Below are 26,595 nucleotides of genomic sequence, written 5' to 3'. Positions count from 1 at the left end.
CCTAGTTGTTTACACCTTGTCTTCTCCATTAGATGGTGAGCTCTTTGAGCTTTGAGGCTAGGAACTATCTTTTTCCTTTTTTTGCATCCTCAGAACTTAACACAGTACTTGGCACATATTAGGCACAGGTGCTTAGTAAGTACTATTTGACTGATTGACTGGTGTAGAGGAGAATACCAATCACTGAATAAAAATCTTCAATAATCATTGGGATTTGAGGCCCCATAATACTTGAGAATAGGGGGCAAAAAAGGTTTTCTGCCAGTTTTAATTTCATTCTTTCATTTGTGAGTAGATACAAATGCCTACTTTGAAGAATTTTCTGACCTTCTACCCTGCCTTTTTTATCTTTGTTCTGAAATCCAAAGCTCTACACACAGATATAGGCAGGGTCCAGGAGGTAAAAAGAAGATAGGATTCATGGTCAAGGGTGGGGTAAGGTTAACAGTGGGAAGGGAAATAACGAAGACAAGAAGGGAGAGAAGAAGGAGAATTAAAACTGATTTCACTTTTTTCTTCCTCTGAACCAAGACCATATTAAAATGCCCAGAAAGAAGCAGCTGTGATTTTCTCAATCTATGGAATTCCCAACTTGGCTACTCCCTCTACCAAGCAACTGCTAATCCATAAGGGCCTCCTAGTCTAACCATAATGATTCCACCGTCTCTGAACCCAGACTATGGTACCCCTTTGTTTTATCACAGTGAATTTCCTTCCAGAGTCAAGAAATGTTAAAATAGCTAGAGATACTATATCTGAAGGAATTCTAATGAGATTCAGAGATAGTCTGAAACTTCTGGGAATGCAAGGTTTCTGGTTTGTTTTCCAAGTGGTTGAGAACTTTATCTTCAGAAGGACATTGAGTATATTTGGTAACTTCTCAGGTCATTGAAGGAACACTTCGATTGATAATTTCCCTCATGGTGGCAAGAATTCTATTTAGTTTAAAGGATTTTTAAGAATTTCTCGGAATTAATAATCTACTACCACTACTCTTCATTCTGAACAAACAGAAACAGAACTGGACATGTATTAAGATCCTTAGGCTTCTTTAACCCTGGAGTTCAAACTTAGCAGAGGCTGAGGGTTATCCTCTCATTTAAATACAACTCCTTGAGCTTCTGGTAAAAGAATCCTCTAGGGAAAGAGATTGGAACTTTGATTCCATTAGTAGAGGTAAATCCAAGGAGGAAAAAATGTGCTCAATTCAAGTCAGCAACTTAATATAGACTGGATTAAAATATAATTGGGGGTGAGGGATACAAACAACTTTAAAATGTCCCAAATCAAATTTTGGAGTAAAAAAGGCAACAAAAAGGTCAGAGGCAGACAGTTTTCCAGACTAAGATAACTTAGGAGATCTAATGGAGAAGTATAATATTGGGGTGGGCACAAGCTTGAAGTTGGAGGCCACTGCAAAAGTAGCAGCTTGGGGAGCTCTCAGTCCAGACAACTTGTCTGAAAGATATTACAGAAGACTCTTTGCTGGCACTGGGTGCAGCTGGTGCTAATTGGCAATTTTATTGCTCATAATCAGTTCTGAGTCACAGTTCCAGGATGCTTCTGATCAGAAACAAGGACAGTTTCAGACTTGTACCTACAAGAAAGCACTAAGACCTAGTCACAGTTTCAGGGTCAAGAAGATCAAAAACAGTACTTACAAGAGAGCAGGGGGTTTTCCTGGATAAAGACTGGAACACAGACTAGAATAGCAAAGATCACACCTCTCCCAGGAGAACACCAACTTGGAAGCACCAAAAATGTTTATTCCCCCAGAACTAGCTTAGAAAATAGCATCACAAAAAAAGCCTGTAACTTGGCACAATGCCTCCCCATTTCCCTGGTGAACAGAGTCCAACTTTAACAAAAAATTCAAAGTGAAGGAATAAGCTGAGAAAGCTTATTGTTCATTGAGAAAATGAACAAATATTTAAAAAGGAACATAACCATAAATAAACCACTATGGTGACAGGGAAGACCAAGATATAAACTTAGAAGACAACTATAAACAAAGCCTCAAAGAAAAATGCTAATGGCATCCAAGGCCAGCAAGAATTTCTAGAAAAATTAAAGAGATAAGAGTGGTAAAGGAAAATATTGAAAAAGAAATGATAGTGATAAAAGAAAATTAGGAAAAGAGAATTAACAGCTAGGTAACACACATACACACACACACATAACTGAAGAAAATAATGCCATTAAAAGTAGAATTAATCTATTTATAAAAGAGGCACAAAAATTAACTGAAAAAAAAGAATTACTTGAAACAGAATTGGCCTAATTAGGGAGGGGGACTACAAAAGCTCACTGAAGAAAATAAGTTTTTTAAAATTAAAACTAGAAAAGTAGAATCTAACGACTTTACAAGACTTCAAGAAACAATGAAACAAAGTCAAAAGAATGAAAAAAAAATAAAAGAAAATATGAAATATCTTATTGGAAAATCACTGACCTGGAAAATAGATCCAAGAGAGATAATTTAAGAATTATTGAATTACTTGAAAGTCAAGATAAGAAAAAGGGCTTAATAACTCCCTGTAACTCCCTCATATATGCTTTTCACATTTAAATGTTTCCTTTGGTTTCTGTTTCCTGAAATTGTACAGGATAACTGCTCCAGTATCTCAGATCTAGAAGGTAAAATAGAAATTGAAAGAATCTACTAATCATTTCTTAAAAGAGACCCCCTAAAATGAAATCTCTCAGGAATATTATAGTTAAATTCCAAGGCTTCCAGGTCAAGGAAAAATAGATTGTAATAAGCCAGAAAGAAAAAAATTAAAATATCATGAAGCCCCAGTCAGAATCACACAAGATTTAACAGTTTTCACATTGAAGGAGCAAAGAGTTTAGATATAATATTTTAGAATGCAAAGAAATTAGGATTACAACCTAGAATAACCTATACAACAAAACTGAGTGTGACGACCAAGTTAGCACCCTGGATACCTTAGAATCAGCCAGAGTCAGGCTAAGCAAAAGTCCTTGGTCTTTATTCTTGGACTTTAGGAGTAGAAGTGAATTGGAATGAACACAGGATTTCTGCAACCTTCCTTTTCCTCCTCTACCAACAAAGTGACTCTGGGTTACTCCACTCCCTAATCCTTCTCACAATTATCTGTATACACCAAAAGATTGAACCAGCACACAATAGTGGGAAGGGACATTTTCGAAGCATATGCTAATAGAGTATTTTGTAATTAGCCTTAAATGCTCTGTTGTCCAACTTTACAACTGAGTATAGTTTTTTGTTTTTGTTTTTGTTTTTGTTTTTGTTTAATGGGAAGGAGGAAAGAGGGACAGACATTTAATCAAATAGAGGGTTTCCAAGCATTTCTGATAAAAAGATCAGAGCTAAATAGAAAATCTGACATTCAAATAGAAACATACAAAGTTAAACATGATAGGGTAACCATAAGGGATTTAATAAAGTTAAACTATCTTCTTACATGGGAAGAAGAAACACATAACTCTTAAGAACTTTATCATTATTAGGGCAGTTAGAATGAATCTATATAGATAGGAGTCATGTATGAATCAGTTATGTTGGATGATCTAAAAAAAAATAAAAAGGAAGAAAGGTATTGATAGAGGGGGGAGAGTCAAAATGGAGAAATTTTCTTACATAAAAGAAACATGCAAGGAAGAGCTTTCATAGTGGAAGAGAAAATGGAAGGGTGGTGGGCAATACTTCAACCTCATTCTTGTCAGAATTGGTTCAAAGAGAAAAGAATGAATATATATATATATATATATATATATATATATATATATATATATATATATATATATATATATATTCAGAGTCAATTGAGTACAGATCTATCTTACACAGCTGGAAAACAAGAGAGGAAGGTGATAAAAGATACCTGGGGTGATGGTGGTGATAAAATGGAGGGCTGACTAAGTCAGTCAATAGTCAAAAGCAAAACAGACTTTTGAGGAGGGATAGGATGAAAAGAGAGAAGACAAATCAAAGAAAATGTGATGGAAGGAAATAATAACCATGAATGTAAATGGGATAACCTCACCCATAAAATAGAAGCAGATTGCCAGTGGATTAGAAACCAAGATCCAACATTATGTTGTTTACAAGAGACACAGCTGAAAAACACAGAGTTAAAATGAAGAGCTTCAGCAGAATCTAAGGTGCTTTGTGGAAGTAACAAAAAGAAAAAGAAAAGCAGAGGTAGAAATCATATTCTCATACAAAACAAAAACTAAAATAGACCTATTAAAAGAGATAATCAAGGAAACTACATTTTACTAAAAGGTACCATAAGCAATTAATATCAAAAAAATCTGATAAAGACCTAGCTTTATATCAGGAACTGTTTCAATTTTAGAAAAATAAGAACCATTCTCCAATTGGCAAATAGTCAAAGGCAGTTTTTAAAAGAAATCAAAGCTATCTATGAACATATGAAGAAGTGCTCTAAATCACTTTTGAATAGAGAAATGCAAATTAAAAGAGCTCTGGGGTATTCTTAGAAATGACAAATGCTGGAGAAGAAGATAGGAAACCACGTACATTAATAAGCTGTTGGTGGAAGAGTAAACTGGTCCTCCTACTCTAGAGAACAATCTGGAACTATGCCCAAAGAACTGTGTATACTCTTTGAGCTGGAAATATCACTATTAGCACTGCATCTCAAAGAGATCAAAGAAAAGGTAAAAGGATCTACAAGGACAGAAATAATTATAACAGCCCTTTTTGTAGTAGCAAAGAATTGGAAATTGAGGGAAGGCAAATGAATTGAGGAGTGAGTGAACAAGTTATGACACTACTACTAATGCGCTATAAGAAATGCGAAGTGGGTTGGGGGGGGGGGAAATAACTATATATACTGATGCAAAGTAAAATGAGAAGAACTGGAAGATCATTGTGCACAATTGCAGCAATGTTATGATCAACTGAGAAAGACTTGAGGGGCAGCTAGGTGGCGCAGTGGATAGAGCACCAGCTTTGAATTCAGGAAGACCCGAGTTCAAATCTGGTCTCAGACACTTAACACTTCCTAGCTGTGTGACCCTGGGCAAGTCACTTAACCCCAGCCTCAAAAAAAAAAAAAAGAAAGAAAGAAAGAAAGAAAAGAAAAGGAAAGAAAGAAAGAAAGAAAGAAAGAAAGAAAGAAAGAAAGAAAGACTTGATTACTCTGATCAATAGAAAGATTCAAGAAAAATGTAAAGGACTCCTCATGAAAAAAATGCTATCTACCTCCAGAAAGAGAATTGATGAACTCAAAACAAATTGAATTATAGTTTTCTCCCAAGAAAAGAAAAGAAAAGAAAAGAAAGAAAGAAAGAAAGAAAGAAAGAAAGAAAGAAAGAAAGAAAGAAAGAAAGAAAGAAAGACTTGATTACTCTGATCAATAGAAAGATTCAAGAAAAATGTAAAGGACTCCTCATGAAAAAAATGCTATCTACCTCCAGAAAGAGAATTGATGAACTCAAAACAAATTGAATTATAGTTTTCTCCCCTTTTTTGTAATACAGCTAATATGGAAATGTGCTTTACATAATTTCACATGTATAATTGATATCCTACTATTTGTCTTCTCAGTGGATGGGGGGGGAATGAGAGGAAGAGAGAATCTGCAACTCAAAATTTAAAAAGAATGAAGATTATCTTGTATTCATGTGGGATAAATGAAGGCTAACTTGTAAATAATGTAACTGGGAAATATTTAATAAAATGAATATAAATAAGTGCAACATAGATAATGTTAATTGGTAGTTTTCTAAGGTAATATAAGGGATCTATTTTTGCTTAGATTTCATGCTACTGGCCTAAACTGATTTTTCCTGAATCAAAGGAATTGTCAAAGGTCAGACTTGAATCCAGGTGTTAATGATTTCAGGCCAGTGTTCCATCAACTACATCATATTGCAGGAGTGTGTGTGTGTGTGTGTGTGTGTGTGTGTGTGTGTGTGTGTGTGTGTGTGTGTGAGAAAGAGAGAGAGAGAGAGAGAGAGAGAGAGAGAGAGAGAGAGAGAGAGAGAGAGAGAGAGAGAGAGAGAGAAAGAAAAGAAAAAGAGAGAGAGAGAAAGGGAGACAAAAGAGAAGAGAGGGAGAGGGAGAGAGAGACAGAGACAGAGACAAAGAGAGAGAATATATAGGAGGTTAAGATGGGAAGTTTTTACCTTCAAAAAGGAAGACAAAACATTAGTGATTAGCATTTAGCATTGAGGAATCACAACGATGTCTATAGATTTGATTCAATTCAACAAATTTAATAATTTAATAAGTACATATTTATATTTGTACTATGATGACATATAGAGAATAGATAGAGAAGAATGAGATAATCCCTGCCTTCAAGTTGCTACCATCCTCCTAAAGCAACACAGCTTGTACACAGACAGGGAAACACAAAGCTTTTTAAGTCTCTGTCTAGCTAATTATAGAGAAGTTTCAAGGAAGACGTTTGTGTGTGTGTGTGTGTGTGTGTGTGTGTGTGTGTGTGTGTGTGTGTGTGTGTGTGTGTAAAGGAGGAGGAAGAGAAAGAGGAGGAGAAGGGAAAGAAGGAAGAAGAGAAAGAAGAGGAAGAGGAGGAAGAGAAGAAGGAAGAAGAGGAGGAGGAGGAAAAGGAAATCAGAGAGAGGAGAAACAGAAAATCATTAGTCTCAGCCCAAAACCCTCTTGCATCATTCCAAGCTCGATGTTGACAAAGCCTGGATTGATGAATTCTTTACAGAGACGAAATAGTTAAAACCCTTAGCCTCCACGTCTGGCTGCCAGTTTTGTGTGTGTCATGGAAGATAACAGATGTCTTTCAGGGAGATGTAATTGCTTGAAACTAAACTGGACAAAACCCCAGGAGGTTGCATTAGAGGGACTGAGCCCTTCGTTGGCAGGGGGATGCCCTATGTGACCCATCAGGCCTTCTACTCTCTCTCATTTCCATGATCCTTTGACATCATAATAAGCTGGGCTGGCTCTATTGCAATGAGAACCTCTTGCCCCCCACCCCCCACCCCTCACCCCCAGCCCTGTGGGAAGGTAATTATTATATCTGCAGTGCTCAAAGAGAGAACTCCTGCTTCTCTTGAAAGACTGGCAAAGGGATGACTGGTGGGGGGTGGGAGTGGGAGTGGGGTGGGGGTGGAAAAGCTTTCTGTGTGGAACAGTGAGCTGGGGCAATTTCCCAGAAGCCGAAGAAGGAAGGACCTTTTGAAAGGGGGTGGGGTGGTTTGGCTAGTGAGAAGGATGGCCTGGGGAAGGGACTGTCCCTTGGAAAGTTACCATATTCCAAAGGTTTGAGAAATGTGTCAGAACCGAAAGAACAGCCCTTGGCTCCAGTTCAAGTCTGTGTCTGGATTCAGTTGGCACCGGTAGGTGTCACTACAGGAGTGGAAGGGGCTGGAGGGGAAGCCAGAGATGATTGGGACTGATAAAAATAGAACTAAAGCCGGTCTTCCCACTGCAGAGTTTGGAAGTCTGATGATTTATAGGGCTAAGAGCAGCATTTTTGGTAAATGTGTTTGTCTTTGAGAGGTATAGCCAACCACCAGCTAGCTGGCTCTTTCCAACAAGCAAGGGATGTGTGTGTGTGTGTGTGTACACATGGGTGGACATACCTAGCTTGGGATCCAAGTCATGAGCCACCTTTATGTAACACTACTCTGATATGAGCTACAGTCAGGGATTTATGCCCTCTTTGAAGTAAATTGTGTCCTGGTGCACTATAGCATGAAAGTTAAGATTTACCATTGCCTGGACATTGGAGACTTGCTTGAAGCTAGAATAATTAGCATGGTATTTGGCTCCCTCCTCTCTGGCTGCTTGGGGAGAGAAAGGAATGGTTCTTACTAATAGATCTTTGAATTTCAACACCTGCATTTTGTTGTTTTTTTTTTTTTTTTATTTTATTTTATGGGGGCCCACAACAACCTCAGACAAATAGACTCAATATTCAATTAACAAATAAGCTTAGAAAGGGATCAGGGGTCAGCTCTTAGCTTCTCCCCATTCCACTTTCCCATGCTCCTTGTCTGGATATCTGATAAACTGATAAAGAGAAAAGACTACTGTTAGGTGCTGGGGATAATTTAATTCCAGCATCCTTTTCTTCTTTCAAGGAATTTATAAACTCATGAGACAATAGGCAGACACACAAATAAATATAATGCAATACTTCTACCAAAGTCCTATTTGGACCCCTCTCAGTCTGGATTGGAGTTGTCCTGAGATCTCAAAGATTCTGCCAGCTGACCAGATTGTGTGTGTCTGATCCCTAAGAATCATTATAGCAAAGTTTTCATTAATGGAAAGAAAAATAGGTGATATTTTTTCTACTATAGCAATTCTACAAGATCATTTAAAGTAGAGAGAATGGGCTTATGATGTCCATTGATGGAAGGAATAAGTACTGGAACATTGTTAAATGTGCTAAATGCAAAAGAAATATGACAAAATAAAAACAAAGACTGAGGGATAGCAAAGATAGAACAGGAAAAAAGGAAAATATTTCAGTTCATTTTTGATGACCACAGGTTATAATTAGATAGTCTCTAAAAATTAGAAGAGATCTTAAAATCATCTTGTCCAAACAAATTATTTTTTATAGATTTTACTGATTGTATTTTTGAACAACAGCTTAAAATATGGAAATGACAGGGTCCTGTTCAGGAATGGAATATATCAATCAAGGGATGTCAAAAATGTATTTTGCCAGGGGTCTTCAAAATCTAATCAAAAGGTTGTTAAAAGCAAAAGTAAGGGAGAGGGAGAAAAATGTCTATCAAACCAAGTAATGTAGAGAACAGCTACAATGTAGGAAGGAGAAAAACAAAAAAACAAAATACCCCCAAACTCTCAAAATGTGAAATAAAAATGTAAATGTAAAATGTAAAAATCTAGGAATAGATACCAGTTCTCAATGTGGATCCTCCAACAGACAGCTATTAATAGGCTCTGGGTCTGTACTCCTATAACTATAGTATATGAGTTTCTATAAGTGTGTTTTGCCTTTAACAATCAGTCTAGGACACAATTCAAAAAAAAAAAAAGTATTTCAGGATAGTAAGAAAAAATAGCAACAAAAATATTTTCCCTATAAAACTGATGCATATGTTCTCAAATAAAAGGCATAGGGCAAAGCTCCTTTCACACTCTGAGTGAGATCCTTTGCCTCTATAGTTTTCTCAGCCAGATAGGAGAGACAGCATTTTAAAACTAAGGAAACCTGAACCCCCAGAGTTGTTTTTGTAATTAATAGGAAGTATTAAATGGTATTATCCTCACCTTTGGAGAATGGAATTGTAAAGTTATTAAACTAAGCTAAGCTAAGATGAAGTTTCTTACCATGAGCCCTATACTAGGAAGAAAAGTCAAAAGAAAAAAATCAGTTTAACTCTTTATTCTAAGGAGCTTGGCAACTGGAGCTAAAATTCTTTTACTAGGCAAATAAAAACCATCCGTAATAGCCGAAACTCCAATGAAACAAAACAAAAAAGAGGTTTCTATGTCCCAAGAAAAAAGGTTTTTCTGGTTTGGTTTTGCTTTTTAAAAGGCTGGCTAAAACAGGCATCTTATTTGAGAATTTCAGCTCAGCCAGAATTTTGAGACAGGAAACACTAGAGTCAAGTATGTCCAAAGAGACTACTTCTCTAGCAGAGAGCAATGTCCAGCAACATCTATCAGAACAGCAGCTTTCTGAGATGCGTGAACTAGTGTACAGTGAAAACTATTAGAAAATGGAAGTGCATGCCCATCTAACAGGGGCTGCGATACCAGTATCATCAGATGCTGCATGATGATGTAGCCAAGCAGTGTCATAGGTATGGACTGACCTTCTTTAATCTATTCCTTACATCCATCTCAGTACTCTAGTCATATATGTCCCCTCTTGTCCTTTCTCTTCAGGGCCAGCTCCCTTAAAATATATATATATATGGACCCAACTGTCTTTTCCTCTCAAAACTTAAAGTCAAAAGACCAAGATCTCTCCTTTCTCAAACTGTTGCCAACTTTGCCCCTTACCTGTACAGGTAATCTTTACTAGTGACGAGAGTCTGAGTCTGCTCTTCTCACTGATGCTAGGTCAGGGAGAATGTTCCCTAAGTTTATCAAACAGATATTTTACTGCTATTTTTCTTACCGTATTATACTAAATACCTTTTGCTTTTAACTAATCATGACCTCTGACTGACTATTAAGGATAAAGACCTTGGTGGAGGCTCAAGAGCTCTAGTATTAGGGGAGCATGGCCATATAGTACTTTGTATATGGGGTCTCTGTCTTACTAGAGCATCTTCCCTGAGAGCTGAAAGGGACAAGCAACACAAGAATGAAACCAGTCCCCCGCCTCAAAAAAAAAGGCTAATTTCGATGCCTTTATAAAATTTTTAAAGTATGGGTAATAAGCAAAGAGAACAAAAGAAACTAAGGAAGCAAATGTAACCTCATAGGTGTCCTGGAGAATTAAGAGGATGGAACCCATGATTGCAATATTATTGCAATATTGCAGGATATATTTTATTCAAAAGGAACAGAATAAGTAAAAAAGGAAGGAGGAGTAGCGTTGTATATTAAGAAGAAATCCATTCATGTGAGGATGAATACAAAAGCATGGCAACATCCTGTCAGAATAGGGTCAGGAAAAAGTGAAAGCTATGAATGAGCTGAGGCTAACAGTGAGGGCTAAAGACAACAAAGGGAAGGAGAAGAGAGAAGGATCAAAGAAGGAATAATACTGTCACTAGGGTGCATAGGACAATGATAATGTATGATTGACAGGGGGAAAGCAGCTTAATTCTTCATTGAGGAGAATGATCTTTGGTCTAGAAAGGGAAAGATGCAAATGGCTAATGAGGAGTTAATACTTAAGAAGGCATTTACTTGGTCCTGAGTTCAAGGCACCTGATCCAGACCATTCGGAAGAATGAAAATAAGCATCTATTTGATGCTGAGCATTGTCAGTGTTTTCTGGAGGATCTTGAATAATTAAGACACTGAAAGATTGGAGAAGGGAAAGTGTGACCCAGTGACACTTGCTTTCTGGATGACTCTCAATAGCTACTCCTCCCCACTGCCGGGAGTTTCTCTAGCTGTCCCCCATTCCCCTCTCTCTCTCTTCATACCTGACTCCTGACTTCACTATTTTCCTTCAGATTCTTAGCTAAAATCTTGGCTTCTGCAAAAAACCTTCCCCAATCCCTGTTCCCTCTATTATTTCCACTTTATCCTGTCTATATATTTTGCCTTGATTCCTACATTATAATGTGAGCTCTTTGAGAGCAGACTGTCTTTTACCTTCTTTGTATCATCAGCGTTTAGCACAATGTCCAGCACATAGTAGTTGCTTAATAAATGCTTTTTTTTGACTGATTTTCAAAAGATGAATAAGTAGGGAGAGGGAGGGTCTACAAACTATTAACCAATGGGCTTGTCTTCAATTTCTGAAAAGATTCCAGGAAGTATTTTAGCCATTTAAAAATTTATCTTTTTTAATGATTTAAATATATATATGTATATATAAAATTTTTATTTTCAAATATATTTTTCCCTTTACTCCAAACCTACCCAGTGAGACAGTCTTTCTTTTATGGAAAAAATTTCACTTCACTGGCACTCCTAGGTCTATTCTATTCCACAACTAACTCCCTATTTTTTCTATTCTAAGAAGTAACTCTCCTGAGAGCCTAGTTTATCTCCTTAGGGGAGTAAGGGAACAAGCATTTATTAAATGTCAACTATGTACCAGACACTGTGTAAAGTGCTTTACAAATGGATCCTCACAACAACTTTGGGAGATAGATGCTATTGTTATCCCCATTTTCCAATTGAGGAAACTGAGGCAAACATAGGTGTAGGGATTGGCCCAGAGTTTCCAAATTTCAGGCTTAGTGTTCTCTCTAGTATGGCACCTATCTCCCCAGATCTAAAAAATGTCCTTTAGAGGTCATAATTGTTCCTTCACTAAAATGATGCCTAAGAACCTCTCTAATTACTTCTAGCTTAGCTAAGAGCTCATCTTTTAAAGATATAAGAATAAAGAGGGAATAGTGTAGATGATGTTCATACTTGTTTAAAATTATAACATTGCATTGCCTCTGTCTCCAGTCCCCTAACATTCTGTCACTTTGTCAGCTGGGGGGAGGGGGAATGTGTCCAATCAATTCTTCAAGGGTTTCCTGATCAATCATCCTTAGACTATAATTTTTAAAAGAAATAAATAAATCTGTTTTTCTTTCCTATCCTTCATAGAGAAAGTTCATCCCCCATAGCAATGGGAATGGGTTAGAGAGAAAGCTGATTAATGTTGGGCTTCAGTTTATGTCATTTCACTTCTCCATCCTGACAAAATATTTAAAAAGCCAGTCAGGTTTGCCAGAGAGCCGTCCCTGAAGCCAAGAGGATCTGAGTTCAAGTCTTGATTCTAATATAAACAGGCTGTGTGATACTGAGCATACAGTGCTCTAGGTACCAAAATTATAAATTGCAAATAAGGGGTTAGCCTGCATAGATAGAGGAGCTTCTTCCTTTGAAAGTTCCCTAAATCATAGGTTTAGGCCCTATTCCTAGCTCTAAAACCATTGAGCTCCACTCTTCCTTTCTCAAACAGTGTTTTATTCAGGTTGCCTTACCCACAGGGAGAAGGATAGTTCTTAAAGGCACAGTTACTGGGAGAAGGATAGTTCTTAAAGGCACAGTTACTTAATATCTGGACTAAGTCTCTGAAGTCTAATTCTGTTGTCTCAAGACTTTCAGAGCAAAGTGTAACAATAAATGGCATAAATCCCTCTTGTACTCTGAATCACCTGCCCAAAGTAGTCGAATAGGTAAACTCTTAAGATGCAATAGGGTTTCTAATCACTCAAGGATTTCCTCCTGCATAACATCACCTAGAAGAGCATCTCTTTTGCAGGAGGGATCAACATCCACACAGTTACCATTGTTAGCAGCCACAGGGAAGGCAAACCAGCCTGGATAAAGCAGCAAAAACACCCCAAAGACAGAGATCATGTATCATGGGCCAAGCAAGTCAAGCTAATAAAAATAATACAATAGTTAACATTTATATCTTGGTTAGTTTGTGCCAGGCTCTGTGGTTTATAATTATTATTTCATTTGATTCTTACAACAACCATGGTGCTTTTGTTATCTCCATTTTCCAATTGAGGAAATTAAGGCAAACAGGGTTAAGTGATTGGTGCAGGTCAGTAAATGTCTAAATTTGGATTTGAATTCAGCTCTTCCTGACTTCAAGCTCAGAGCTCAATCCACCGTGCCATCTAGCTGCCCTACTTCACCCATCATCCCTGTTTAGATTCTGATGGAGAATCCCAGGACATTGAGCCTCAAAGTTATAGGTGGAGAGCAGTGCTCCCCTCACCACTATAAGTCCTGCTTTCTCTTAGCCTGACCCCTGAATCCATAATATGGGGAATCAACCTCTGTGATAACTTCCTCTGTAGCTATTATAGATTCTGCCTCCTCTCCAGCTACAGAAACTGAAGACCTAGGAAGGAAAAATCTCATTGCCAAAATTCTTGGCACTGTCAAATGGTTCAAAAATGGCTGTGGTTTTACCAGTGGAAATTATTTTGAGATACTTTACCATCTGCTTTGCTGTTCTACCAAAAGGACCATGGGACCTTTTTATTTGATTTGCAACTAAAAACTTTTACATTGTGGAGCATGTGTCTGTGCATTGTTATTATAGGTTATATGTGTGCACGTGGGTCAATCTAAATGTAGCTCAAAGAGAGACATAAATAGATATAGCTCCAGAGTCTCTGCCATCCGCTCTTTTCCAAGGGAGGCTTTGATTCCTGCCAGGAGGGGAGCTATGAGATTGGCGCCAGAGTCTGGACACTCTGTTTTCCTCAGAGAAAGAGTGCTGTGCTAGAATTATGTCTAACTGCCTCACTAAATATTGTTTGTTTGTTCAGCCATTTCAGTTGTGTGCAACTTTTCATGACTCCATTTGGGGGGTACTGGAGTGGTTTGTCATTTCCTTCTCCAGCTCTTTTTTCAGAGGAAGAAACTGAGGCAAAGAGGATTAAGTGACTTGCCCAAGATCACACATCTGGCAAATGTCTGAGGCCAGATCTGAATTCAGGAAGATGGGGCTTCTTGACATCTGGCCTGGTATTTTATATACTAAACCACTTAGCTGCCCAAATACTGTTAACTGAGGAGAAATAATTTTTTAATTTAATATTTTACCCAATTTTATGTTAAAAACAATTTTTGACATTTGTCTTCAAATTTTGATTTTCAAATTCCTTCACTTCTTCCCTTTCTCAGCCTCCCCCTCCATAAGAAAGCAAGCAATTTAACCTAAGTGCAATCACACAAAATTCATTTTCATGTTAGTCATGTTGTAAAAGAAAACATAAATTCCCCCCTCCAAAAAGAAAAAAGAAAAAGAAAGAAAAGGAAAAATATTCTTCATTTTGCATTCATATTCCACCAGTTCTTTCTCTGAAGATGGAGAGCATTTTCTTCATAAGCCTTTTCAAATGTCTTGGATCATTGTATTGCTGAGAAAAGCTAAGTCATTCACAGTTGATCATGGCATCAGATTGCTGTTACTGTAAACAATAATGTTCTGGTTCTGGTCATTTCAATTTGCATCAGCTTATGTAAGTCTTTCCAGGATTCTCTGAGAGCAAACTGTTTGTCATTTTTATAGCACAATAATATTCCATCACAATCATATACAACTTGTTTAGCCATTATCCAACTAATAGATAATAGTGGAAATAATTTTTAAGATTCAAACTAAGTTCTTGATTATTATCTCTTAATGAGGAAGACATGCTCTAAGTCAAAGCTTCTTAAACTGTGGGTTGTGACCCTATATGGGGAAACATAACTGAATGTGAGAGTAAAAAAATTATGATTATCAGCAAATGTTTGATTTGCACACTTATTTTATATACCTATATACCTGGGGCCGCATAAAAATTTCTCAGGTGAAAAGGGATCTCAAGTGAAAAAAGTTTAAGAAGCCCTGTTCTGATCAAGTCCATATTGAATAGCATAATAAATCCATTATCCAAGCCAATAGCAAACAGAAATCAAAGAAAATATATGAGAAATGAGAAAATGTCAAACAATTTTACAGAGTAAGCTCAACCAGGAGAAAGTCCCAGATCTCAGTCATAGGGAAATTCTCAGAAGTTTCTAATGTAGTAAGCTGAGGAAAGGAACGATTGTGGCAATTCCAGTTCCTCTATATGTTGGTTCTTTCTAGACGACTTCTCTCCTTTCAAGGACCTATCCCTGAAGATTACATAAAACCAAATATCTTCTTTCTTGAAGCTAAAGCAAAAGGCCAATATTTTCTCTTTCTCAAAATCTCATCAATCTCCACACTACTGAGTAATCAATCTCCACCAATGAAAGAGTCTAATACAAATGTCTTTAGAGCCTTTGGTTGTTGCCTGTATGTGTCTACTGCCCCATTATAATGTGAGTTGCTTGAGAGCCTGAACTATGTCTTGCTTTTCTGTTTGAATCATTAGGGCTTAACACAGTGCTTTTGCCCTTAGTAAATGCTTAATACATGCTCTTCTCATTCATCCCTTCATATTTAGTCAATAGCACCTTTCTTTTAACATGCTTAAAAGACATATTCTCCACAGGTCTTCCTCTGATTTCGCTTGGGTCTCAGCACAGTGGCAAGAGGAGGATGCTATAATGACCTACAAGCAAGAGAGATCTAGCAAATCTGAGCAAAGGGAAGGAAGACTGTTCCATCAGGAACAAGGAATAAATCTCCTCCAAGCAGGAAGGGGCTGAAAGCTGTAAAGAATTCTGCATAGAAAAGCTAGTAAGGAATGATACCTGAGAATCTGTATTAAAAGAAAAGGTCAGTCATTCTTCCAGATATTCCCTTAGTCCAGCTCCTTGTAAACCCATCCAGGAATGTGCTGGTAAATATTTCACAGGTAGGACTCTGATAAAAAATAAATACAACCCTTTTAATTTTCTGTTTTATTAACATTTTCTCTATCACTTTCTTGCATCTAGACAAGCATTAAAATGACAACTCAAGCCCTAATTTGTAAGTTTGCCAATTTATGGTCATACAGAAGATTTAACAATCAGCTCTAGACAGATTGTAGCTGCTTGCAGCATATCCCTGACACAATCTGGCTGAGGGTACCTCAGTGCTGAAGATAGCAGCCTTGCTCAAAAAACAATTAACTTCTACTCCCTAAAATAAGCTCTTTTAGGGGTTTGGACAGAGAATTAAAGAATTGGGGGTGGATGCTGGGAACTACTAGGGGACATAATTGCTATCAAGTATTTGAAGGGCTACCATGGGGGTGGGCAGGGGAAAGTAGAGAGATGGGGAGGATCAGATTTGTTTTGCCTGGCTCTAGAGAGCAGAGCAAAAAGCAGTGAGTAGAAGTTGTGGGGAGGCAGAGTTAGATTTTATGTAAGGGGAAAATATCCAAATAATTAGAGCTATTCAGAAGAGGGAATTTCTCTATGAAGATAGGGAGATCTGTCACTGGAGAGACTTTTGAAGAATAAAAGCAAATCCCCAGTGACTACTTGACAATATTTGCAGATGGGATTTCTGCTCAGGAACAGGTTGAACTAACTAACCTATGAGATGGAATGGACTGACAAAAATACTATCCCAATATTTTATTTACCTTTATATAAGATATCCCAAAAGTCTTAGTGTAGTTTTAAGCTACTGGACCTTAAAACTGCACTCTGACTTTTGGAACAACCTGTAAAATTGTAACTTTTGTGCCAGGGATGCTTCAAGGACCCAAATACACTTTAGGAGATTTTTCTCATTCTCTTGGTTCATCTCAGCCTCACAACCTGGGGATAGCCACTGTTCACATTCTTACAGAAGAAAGTGTGAAAAAAAATTTAAGAGAAAAACAAAAGAAAGGATCTTGAATAAACAATTTAGTAAGCCAAAAAGCTCCCCTCACCTACCCGCCCCCAATTCACAACCATGAGTGAAATGGAAACAGAGTGTTATCCAAAATCCATTCAGAATGGTACTTGCTTTCTCAATCACTTCTCTGCAGAATCCCATGAGAGTGGCCCAGCTGGTGAGCTTGATAGTACAAAAAGGATGCCAAGTCCAGTGTTGGGTTTGGCTCTTAGAGTCAGAGCTCAGGCCAAATTATTGTACCTGACCCTGTTTTCAATGGAGAATAATAAAACTACATACAGGCAACTGTGACTGATCAGGAAGGAGGGCCAGGAGTCTCTCTGGGGCCTAGTATTCTCTCCTTCCTGACCCCAGAGCCAAGTGCCATACTCCAGCTCCATCTGTCTCTCCTTTTTGGTCCACCATTGGGAACACAGCATTATAGAGCTCTAAACAGGGATGAACAGAGGAATGTTGTACTTAATGATGCTCCATAAATGGCTGAGATACAGAAGCATGTAAGCAACTGGGCAAGAAGGAACAAACTTCCAACAGGGGTTTGGATATCTCCAAATAAAGTAGTGTTTCCCAAATGCCTCTCTGAGGTTACTGCCTTTTGACAAGATACTTAGAGGTCATTTAATATAATCTGCTCATTTAAAAAACTGGTATTTTTTATATCACCTTCATTTCCAATTTGTTCATGTCCCTCATTCCTCTCTTACTTCCCCTTATAATGAAAAAGGTAAAGGAGAGACCAAAGAAGAGATAAAAGGAAAAGAGAAGAGAGGAGAGGGAAAAAAGGAGGAGAGGAGGGGAGGGGAGAAGAGAAATGAGGAAAGGGAAGGAGTGGAGAGGAAAGAAGAGGAGAGGAAAAGAGAGAAGGGTAAAGAAGGGGAGGGGAGGGGAAGAGAGGGAAGGAGAGGAGAGGGGAAGGGAGAGAAGACATCTTCTTGAGTTCAAATCTGGCCTCAAACACTTGCTAACTATGTGGTCTTGAGAAAGTTACTTAATCCTGTTTGCCTCAGTTTCCTTGTCTGTAAAATGAAGTGGAAAAGGAAATGACAAACCATTTCAGTGCCTTTGCCAAGAAAACTCCAAAGGAGAGATGAAAAGTCATACATAGTTGAAAAATGACTGAACAACAAATAGTTATCTAAGATCTCAATTAATTTTAAGACATACATAGTCAACACTAGATCAGACTAAGACTTATTAGAAATGTACTCTTTCAACTGTGAGCTGGAGAGTTAATGTTTGCCTTCATATTTATTAAGTGTACCTACTGTATACCTGAAGGAGTAAGGAGAATCACAACTTGCTTCACCTTTCTATAATTCTTCTCTTGACAATCTCTCATTTGTCACCAAGGCTCCAACCAGTATGTCCCCAGATCTGTATTTCTATCTGTGACCTCTCTTCTAAGATCTATATCCTCATCTCCACGCACATATAAGACATATCCCAATGTTGAAAGCATGTTCTACTGGCATATCAAATGCTACCTGCCTTTCCTTCTAAATTATATCTATCAGGATCATGGTCATTTCCAAGTCTCAACTATATTGGAAACTTTTGACTCTCTCCCTCATTTCTCATATCTAATCACTAGAAGAATGGACTGGATTGACATTGGGAAATTATAGAGTTGTGTTAATGAACCCAAATTTCTCCCTGAAACAAAAGTGCATGTTAAAAATACCAATATCCTGCCAGAGCCCTGTGTCTCTGAGTCATTCAGAAGGAAATGGAAGGGCTCTCAGTAAGTGTGAACAGAGGTAACACAATATTAGCAAGAAATTGTGAAGGAAAATGACAGTCTAAAATGTCACCAAGGCAATATAAGATGAGTTAGTCACAGGGTAAGAGCAAAGACAGAATCATGTTTTTAGCCTCCATCGTTTTCAGTTGACCAGGTAGAGTCACATGAGTGAACAACTCAACAACAAAAATAACATCTGAGTATATAAAAGGACATGGACGATGATGGGATGGACAGTGAACTGGCAGACAATTCAGAGAGGTATAAGTATAAACTTGAGAGAAGGAAATATTTCCCAACAGTTGTTGATGATGATGATGAGTCACTTCAGTCATGTCTGACTCTCATGACCCTATTTGAGTTTTTCTTGGAAAAAGTACTGGAATAGTTTGCATTTCCTATTCTCCAGCTCATTTTACAGAAAAGGAAATTGAGGCAAACAGGGTTAAGTGACTTGCCCTAAATCACACAATAAGTCTCTTAAGGCCAGATTTAGCACTGTCCAAAAGAATAATGGACTAACTGTGGAGGTAACGCGTTCCCATTCATCCTAAGTACTCACCTCTTCAAACAGAAACTGAGTGAGTCCTTTTCAAGCATGATGTAGAAGATATTCTTGCTGAACCATAGGTTGGACTAGATCTCAGCTTCTTAAACCGTGTTTCATGATCTATATGGAATCTTGTAACTAAATGTGGGGGGAAGGGTCACAAAATTATGACTTATTATCATAAATGTTTGATTTGTTTATCTATTATATATATATATGTGTATACCCAGGGTCATGTAAAACTTTCTCAGGTGAAAAGGCGCAAGTGTAAAAAGTTTAAGAAGTTTAAGTTCTGTGTTCCTTTCCAATTCTGAAATGCTGTGCTTCTGTTTACACTAATCCCTAAGACTAGAACACCCTCAATCATTTTTTTTTCTTCTTGAATATGATCCATACTTCTTGGAGAGGGAGATAATTGGGATTAAGTGATTAGCCCAAAGTCGTACAGTTAGTAAGTGTCTGATGCTAAATTTGAACTCAATTCCTCCAGACTCCAGGTCTGGTAGTCCACTGTACCACCCTGCTGTCTCTATAATCCATACTATTAAAAACAAAAATAAGTCAAATGCTATCTCCTCCATGAAAGCTTCCTTGGTCACCTTTTTTCCTCTTAATGAACTTTTCTTCCTAAGGCCTCATGTAAGACCTATCTTTATGATTTTACTTCTTTTACTGAATGGGGAAGTCTAGACCTATAATCTCATCAATGTAAGTCCCAGTGTGAAAAATCCTTCCACCAATACCTATCTACAAATTATTTATAATTTATTATTTTAGAGAATTTCCTGAATTTAATGTTAAGTGACTTGCTCAAGATCATACAACTAGTATGAGCCCAAAGAAGGATTTGAACACAGATTTTCCTGACAGGCTAAACTTCTGTGTATTAGACCATACTATCTCTCATGTACAATTATGGTAGCTGTTGCATTCCTTATTCCCTGTCCTTGCTTTATGCTAACATGACTGTACACTCACAGGCTTAGTTATTAATTTATATTAATTATTCTTTCACCACCACCCCCCTTTTTATTCAGTTATGCCTGAAGATTGTAGACTTAACGTGGACAATGTTCTAATTCTAATTGTGGAATTTCAGTTATCAAGAATTTATAAGATTAGGAAACATCCTCAGATCCCAGTCATAAAGCTGAATGAGATTGAAAAGGTTTTTTAATGGAACTAATTTATTTTACATATAGCAGCCTATGTGTGACATAAATATGGAGCCACCATGTAAAATGCTTAAATGGAAAAACTTCCTATAGGAAATATCCCTTGTTTCTCCGTGTTGCGAATAGAACATATTTCCCTTGAAGCACTATCTTCCAATGAGAAAACGTGCAATATACCTCCTGACAAAGCAGTGATGGACTAATTATGAAATATAAGATATAGTTGAGGGCAGAGCCAGTAGGATAATTTGTTTCGCTTGTCTATGTATTTCTTTTTCAAGAGTTTTGTTGTTCTTTCTTCTCTTTCCCATCCTCTTCCTCTCCAGTAGCAGGGGAAATATGGGAAAGAAAGAAAAAAAATATACCCTGCACCACCTAGCTGTCCCTTTAATCACACCAGATAAGTATTTAGAGGCAACTGGATTTCTTTTATATAAAGGGAGTAGGGAATAAAAATGATAGTAATAAAAGGACAGAAAGCAATAGGGGAATCAATTTGTTAGTATAGGAAGACGCCTCACATTGTTGATTGCAAAGGCAGAATCAGCTTATTTTCCAGAACTCAGCCTTCTCCCAAAGAAAGAAGAAATTGCCCATTAATTCAAAAAAGATGAAAAACCTTGAGCTAGTCCAGTTTTAAAAGGAAAGGGAGGGAAATGTGGCTTTCCCATTGACTAATCTAGAGTCTCACTAATCTATGCCCCAAAGCACCCCAGCCTTAGGCACCTGGCCAGACTCCTATGGTGTAAGTAACAAAAATGGCAGCTCATTCCAAGTCTCAGCTTCTTTTTCTCAGAAACTTACAACAACAAAATCCCAGAAATCCAGTTAAGTCACAAAATGGCAAATTCTGGGATAGCAGCTACATGTGATCACACAAGTAGTAAGTGGCAAAAATAAGATTTTTAACCTTCTTTTTTGGGATACCTATGTGATACAGTGGATAGAGCACTGGGTCTGAAGTCATGAAAACTCATCTTCCTGAATTTAAGTCTGGCCTCAGACATTTACAAACACTGTGATTCTGAGTAAGCCATTTAATCCTGTTTGCCTCAGTTTCCTCAATCAGCAAGAGAAGAAAATGAAAAATCATTTCAATATTTGCTAAGAAACTCCAAATGGGATCCTAAAGAATGAAACATGAATAAACAACTTCTTTTGTTATTTTTAAATATTCATTATTTTTAAATTATAGTTATTATAGTGTCCCAGCCCCTAACTAGAACATAAGCTACATAAAAGCCGGGAGTCAGACTTATCTCGACCCCATCTCTTTGTGGAGATGTTAAGCAATGAACATTTTTGGAGGGACTTTTTCAAATTATTGGTCAGTTATAATGATTTTTTTCTCTTTAAAAGTCATCATTTGTTATATAGGTTGACTCTCTGAGAGGCAGAGGGATATTGGTAATAACTATGATGATATAAAAGACAAAAAAGATCAATAAAAATTTGTTAAAAATAAAAATAATGAATAATGTTCCTTTTTTTGCTAAACTACTTTTCCCTCTCCTTTTCTAACTGTTAAGAGGAATATATCAATTGGGAGTGGAGAAAGTATATATTTTGAAATAAAGATGATGTAAAAATAAGGTGTCAATAAAAATTTTTAAATTAAAAATAATGAGTAGTGTCATTATAAGGTTTTACTGTAGATGCTATCCTTCATTTAACCTTGACAACTCTGTGAAGGAAGATGGGCTTATTATTTTTATATGTATATATGATGTCTATTGCATAATATATATATATATATTGCATTTATATAACCCTTTAAAGTTTGTGAAGCACTTTACAAATATTATCTCTTCTAATTTTCACGAAAACCTTGTAGAGTATTATATCCACATTTTTCAGTTGAGGAAATTAAGCATCAGAGAGACTCGGAGACTTGTCTAAGAAATTATAACAAGTGGGTTGGGGATCTGAGATTATATCTCAGTTTATTTCTAGAAGTATTCATCTATTGAGTACATGTGGGAGCTCACTTAAAAATATATGCAGAAGCACAAAACAAAATTTCCAACTTTCAAAACCCAGAATCTCAGAGAAGAAAAAATTTCATAGGTCACCTTATGTAAGCCTTTATAGGAATCTACTATATTCCCAATTAATAGCTATCCATCTTTTGTTCTAAAACCTCTAATTATGAAGTTTTTGGGAATCCTCTAACTCCAGGGATATCCCATCTTCCTTTCTCACAGCAAACTTCCTTTCCCAATTGTATATTTTACATCAGTAAATATTTCTACCCATAACTTACTGGAACATCAAGATACTACACAAATAAAAAAATGTATTCTTGCTTTGGAGCATGCAAACCTTAGGACTGAAAGACTAATGGGCCCCCAAAGCCTAAATGGTATGAATATTCAGTAAAGGGCAGGCTAAGAATGTTGATTCACAGGAGAGGTCCTGCAGTTTGCCACTGGCAAAAGAGTTTAAGAGCAGACAGAGTAACAAAACACCTCGGGGCCAGAACTGACTGGAAATATTAAATATTTGACCATTCTCCTCTCCTCCTCCCCTCCTTTAAAATTAAAAACCTGCTAGCAAAAACAGAGTGAGAAAATGAAGGAAAGATATGATTCACTTTACATCATTAATTAAGCTAATTCAAGTGAAAGGCAAGTTCATCTAAAACTCTCCATTGGGCATTGGGTCAATGAAAGTTCATCCAAGAAATGACCTTAAATGTAGTCCAATCCAAAAATTTCATTTTACAGATGAAAAAATTGAGGCCCCAAGAGGAAAAATGGCTAGCTCAAGATTACATGTCTACCACGATGCATAAGGATGAGGAGAAAGAAACTTTTGATAAATATATAGACATAATCACATCCTCCATTCCATCTAACACATGGTAAATTGCTTTTCTTTGTGAACATAAGTTGTGATACTGAGATATAAGGGTGTACAAATTGTGAAACAGCAATAATCATGGTTCAGTTCTGCTAATGGACTGAGCCAAGAAACTGCTTACCATCTTCCCTCTTTTATTTATCAAACAAGAGAAAACATCCAAATGCCTAATATGTTAGAAACAGTACCAAGAATATCTATAGCAGAGGATGATGGCAGGAATGTCCTGGATTCTTACTACTCACTATGTAAGGAATATAAATCCCTTCAGACACTATTCATTCTGGTCCAATTTGAATTGAGAAGGATACAAAAGATACAGAATTGAGATCCCATGTGGCGATTACCCTAATTCACACACTTATTACCTTCAGCGTGGATTATTGCAATCATACTCCCTTTGCTTCCATTCTCTCCCCCTTACCAATCTATCTTCCCCAAAGCTGCTAAAATAGTCTTCCTAATACCTTGGTCTAATCATATTATTCCCCTGTTCAGGAATTTTCAATGGTTCCCTATTGCCTCTGGATTTGTACATTCTTTGGAAATTTTAAGACCTTAGCAATCTAGATCTAACCGACCTTATTACCAATTACTCTCCCTAATGCTCTTTATATTCCAGTCTTACTGATTTGCTCTTCCTCAAACTTTTTTTCCTTATACAGTTTGTTCCCTATGCCTAGAATGCACTTCTTTCTTTCCTCTACTCTTCAGAATCCCTAGCTTCCTAGAGACATCAATTTTTTATGTTCCTAGGGAGATCAGGTAAGGATGGTTTCTTCATTAAATACCATTTTCTTCCACCTGACATTATGGGGCGGAAGGATTTTGTTTTTACTTTTTTTAAATAACATTTCATTTTCCCCCAATTACATGTCAATTTTAGCATTCACTTTTACAAGATTTTGAATTCTAGTTTTTTTCCCTCTCTTTCTCCCCTTCCCTCTTCTTAAAATGGTAGGCAATTTGATATACATTATACATGTGTTATCGTGTAGAATATATTTCCATATTAGTCACAGTTGCAAAAGAAAAAAAAACAGATCAAATGGGATAAAACACAAAAAAGAATAAAGCAAAAAAAGCAAGCTTCAATCTGCATTCAGAATCCATCAGTTATTTATCTGTATATGGATAGTATTTTCCTTCATGAGTTCTTTGTACTTGTCTTAAATCATTATGTTGCTGAGAAGAATTGAGTCATTCTCATCTGATTGTCACACATTGTGGCAGATACTATATACAATGGTTTCTTGGTTCTGCTCATTTCACTTGCATGAGTTTGTATAAGTCTTTCAAGGTTTTTTCTGAAATCTGCCTGTTCATCATTTCTTATTACACAATTTTTTTTACATTCATATACCATAGGGTGCTCAGTCATTCCCCAATTGATAGGCATCTCCTCTGTTTCCAATATTTTGCTACCACATAAAGGACTCCTATAAATATTTTTGCACATATATGTCCTTTTTCCCTCTTTTGGGGGACTATTTTGGAATACAGAACTAATACTGATATTGCTGGATCAGAGGGTATGAACAATTTGGTTGTCTTTTGGGCATAGTTCTAGATTGCACTTCAGAATGGGTTGGATCAATTCACAATACATTAGTGACCCAATTTTCCAACATCCTCTCCAACATTTATCACTTTCCTTTTTTGTCATATTAGCCAATCTGACAGATGTGAGTTGTTTTAATTTGCATTTCTCTAATCAAGTGATTTAGAGCATTTCTTCATATGTCTAGAGATAGCTTTGATTTCATCTGAAAACTGCTGTTCATATTCTTTGACATTTACTTATCAATTAGGGAATGGTTTGTATTCTTATAAATTTAATTTTCTCTATAACTGCAAAATGAGGTCTTTATCAGAGGCACTTGAAATAAAGATTGTTTCCCAGCTTTCTGTTTTTCTTCTAATCTTGGCTGCATTGGTTTTGTTTATGCAAGAGATTTTTAATTTAATATAATCAAAATTATTTATTTTATGTTTTGTAATTCTATTTCTTGTTTACCCATGAACCATCTCATTTAACTCATTTAACATCTCCTTTAAGAATATGGATGTTACACCACCTGGTGCACCTATGTTTGGTACTGATATTACTTCATTGTCTATGGTGTCTTTCAGTAAGATGCACTTTCCTTCCTTATCTCTTTTATTTAGTTTTATTTTTTGCTTTTGCTTTGTCTGAGACAAAACTGCTGCCCCTACTTATCAACTGAAGAATGATAGATTCTGCTCCAGCCTCTTAATTTTACTCTATGTGTGTCTTTATGCTTCAAGCAAGTTTCTAGTAAACAATAGATTGTATTCTTGTTTTTGATCCATTCTGCTATCTGCTTCCATTTTTTGGTGCATTCATATTCATAGTTATTATTACTAACTTTGTATTTCTTTCCTTCCTGTTTTTCCTCTTATTTGTCTTCTTTCTCCTTTCACCCTTTTCTTCCTTGGAGTGTTTTGCTTCTGTCTACTGCTTTCCCCAATCTGCCCTCTCTTTTGTAAGTCTTTTCTCCTTTAATTAATCTCTCCTCCTGCTTCCCTGTTAAGTATGATAGACTTATATTCAACTAATTGTGACAAGTGGAAATCCAGGACTGGCATTTGGGAAAGACGTCAGACTGGAAACAGATTTGGAAGGGAGGGATGGGGAGATGAGTAGACTATAGAAGGAAATTGCAAATCACTCCAGTATTTTTGCCAAGAAAATCCCATGAATGTCATTGGTCTGCTATGGTCCATGGGGTCACAAAGAGTCAGACATGACTGAACAACAACAAAAATGGAATTGAAACAGGAGTTTGGGGGTCAAAGGACCTGGATCCAAATCCCACCTCTCAAGTTATTACTTGTGTGATCTTAAACAAGCCACTGAATTTCACTGGGCTTCAATCTCCTTATGTATAAAATGAGAGGCTTGGGATACATGACTTCCAAGGTTTCTTGCAGCTCTAAATCTATAATTTAGGTGAAAGCCAAAGCAGGAGCAATTCCTCAGGTCTGTGAGAGGTAGAACACCTAAAGAAAAGAAAAAGAGACCATATTAAGCTGAAGCTTAATATAATTTCTCCTTCTATTTTTGGTGTCCACTTATTGGGTCTATAAAAATCTGAAATTTGGACTCACAATAAGTCTTATGTTTCCAGGATAATTCCTAAATTCAGGTCATACTCTTAGTTACCACTATGTTGGGTACTATTGATGAGAGATTATTGGTTAATAAGGTTCTACTAAAAAATCACATCAAAGAATTAAGACAACCCAAAGGACTTTTCAGAGCCTATCAGTGCCAAACAAAGAATTTTAAATTCAATCCTGAAAATAATAGGGAGCCATTGGAGTTTATTGAAGCCAAGAGAGTAGGGAGAGGAGGCTAGC

At 36.9% G+C, this 26,595-nt stretch overlaps 1 long non-coding RNA gene across 2 annotated transcripts in view; it reads left to right on the top strand.

Annotated features, from left to right (window-relative positions):
• The first annotated feature begins 6,972 nt into the window (after positions 1 to 6,972).
• LOC141559492 (uncharacterized) overlaps positions 6,973 to 26,595 on the top strand; it is a 40,810-nt gene continuing 21,187 nt past the window's right edge. The window contains exons 1-2 of one of the 2 annotated variants that reach the window (XR_012487440.1): positions 6,973 to 7,003; positions 15,601 to 15,827. This is a non-coding gene — a long non-coding RNA (uncharacterized LOC141559492). Of the gene's footprint in view, positions 7,004 to 7,264; positions 7,336 to 15,600; positions 15,828 to 26,595 lie in introns of those variants that run through there. The other variant, XR_012487439.1, reaches the window with a different exon arrangement.

Source organism: Sminthopsis crassicaudata, chromosome 3 (assembly GCF_048593235.1).
Source record: "Sminthopsis crassicaudata isolate SCR6 chromosome 3, ASM4859323v1, whole genome shotgun sequence".
NCBI classification, from domain to species: Eukaryota; Metazoa; Chordata; class Mammalia; order Dasyuromorphia; family Dasyuridae; genus Sminthopsis; species Sminthopsis crassicaudata.
The sequence above is the reverse complement of the archived record's forward strand: the minus strand, read 5'-3'. Positions and strand labels throughout refer to the sequence as shown.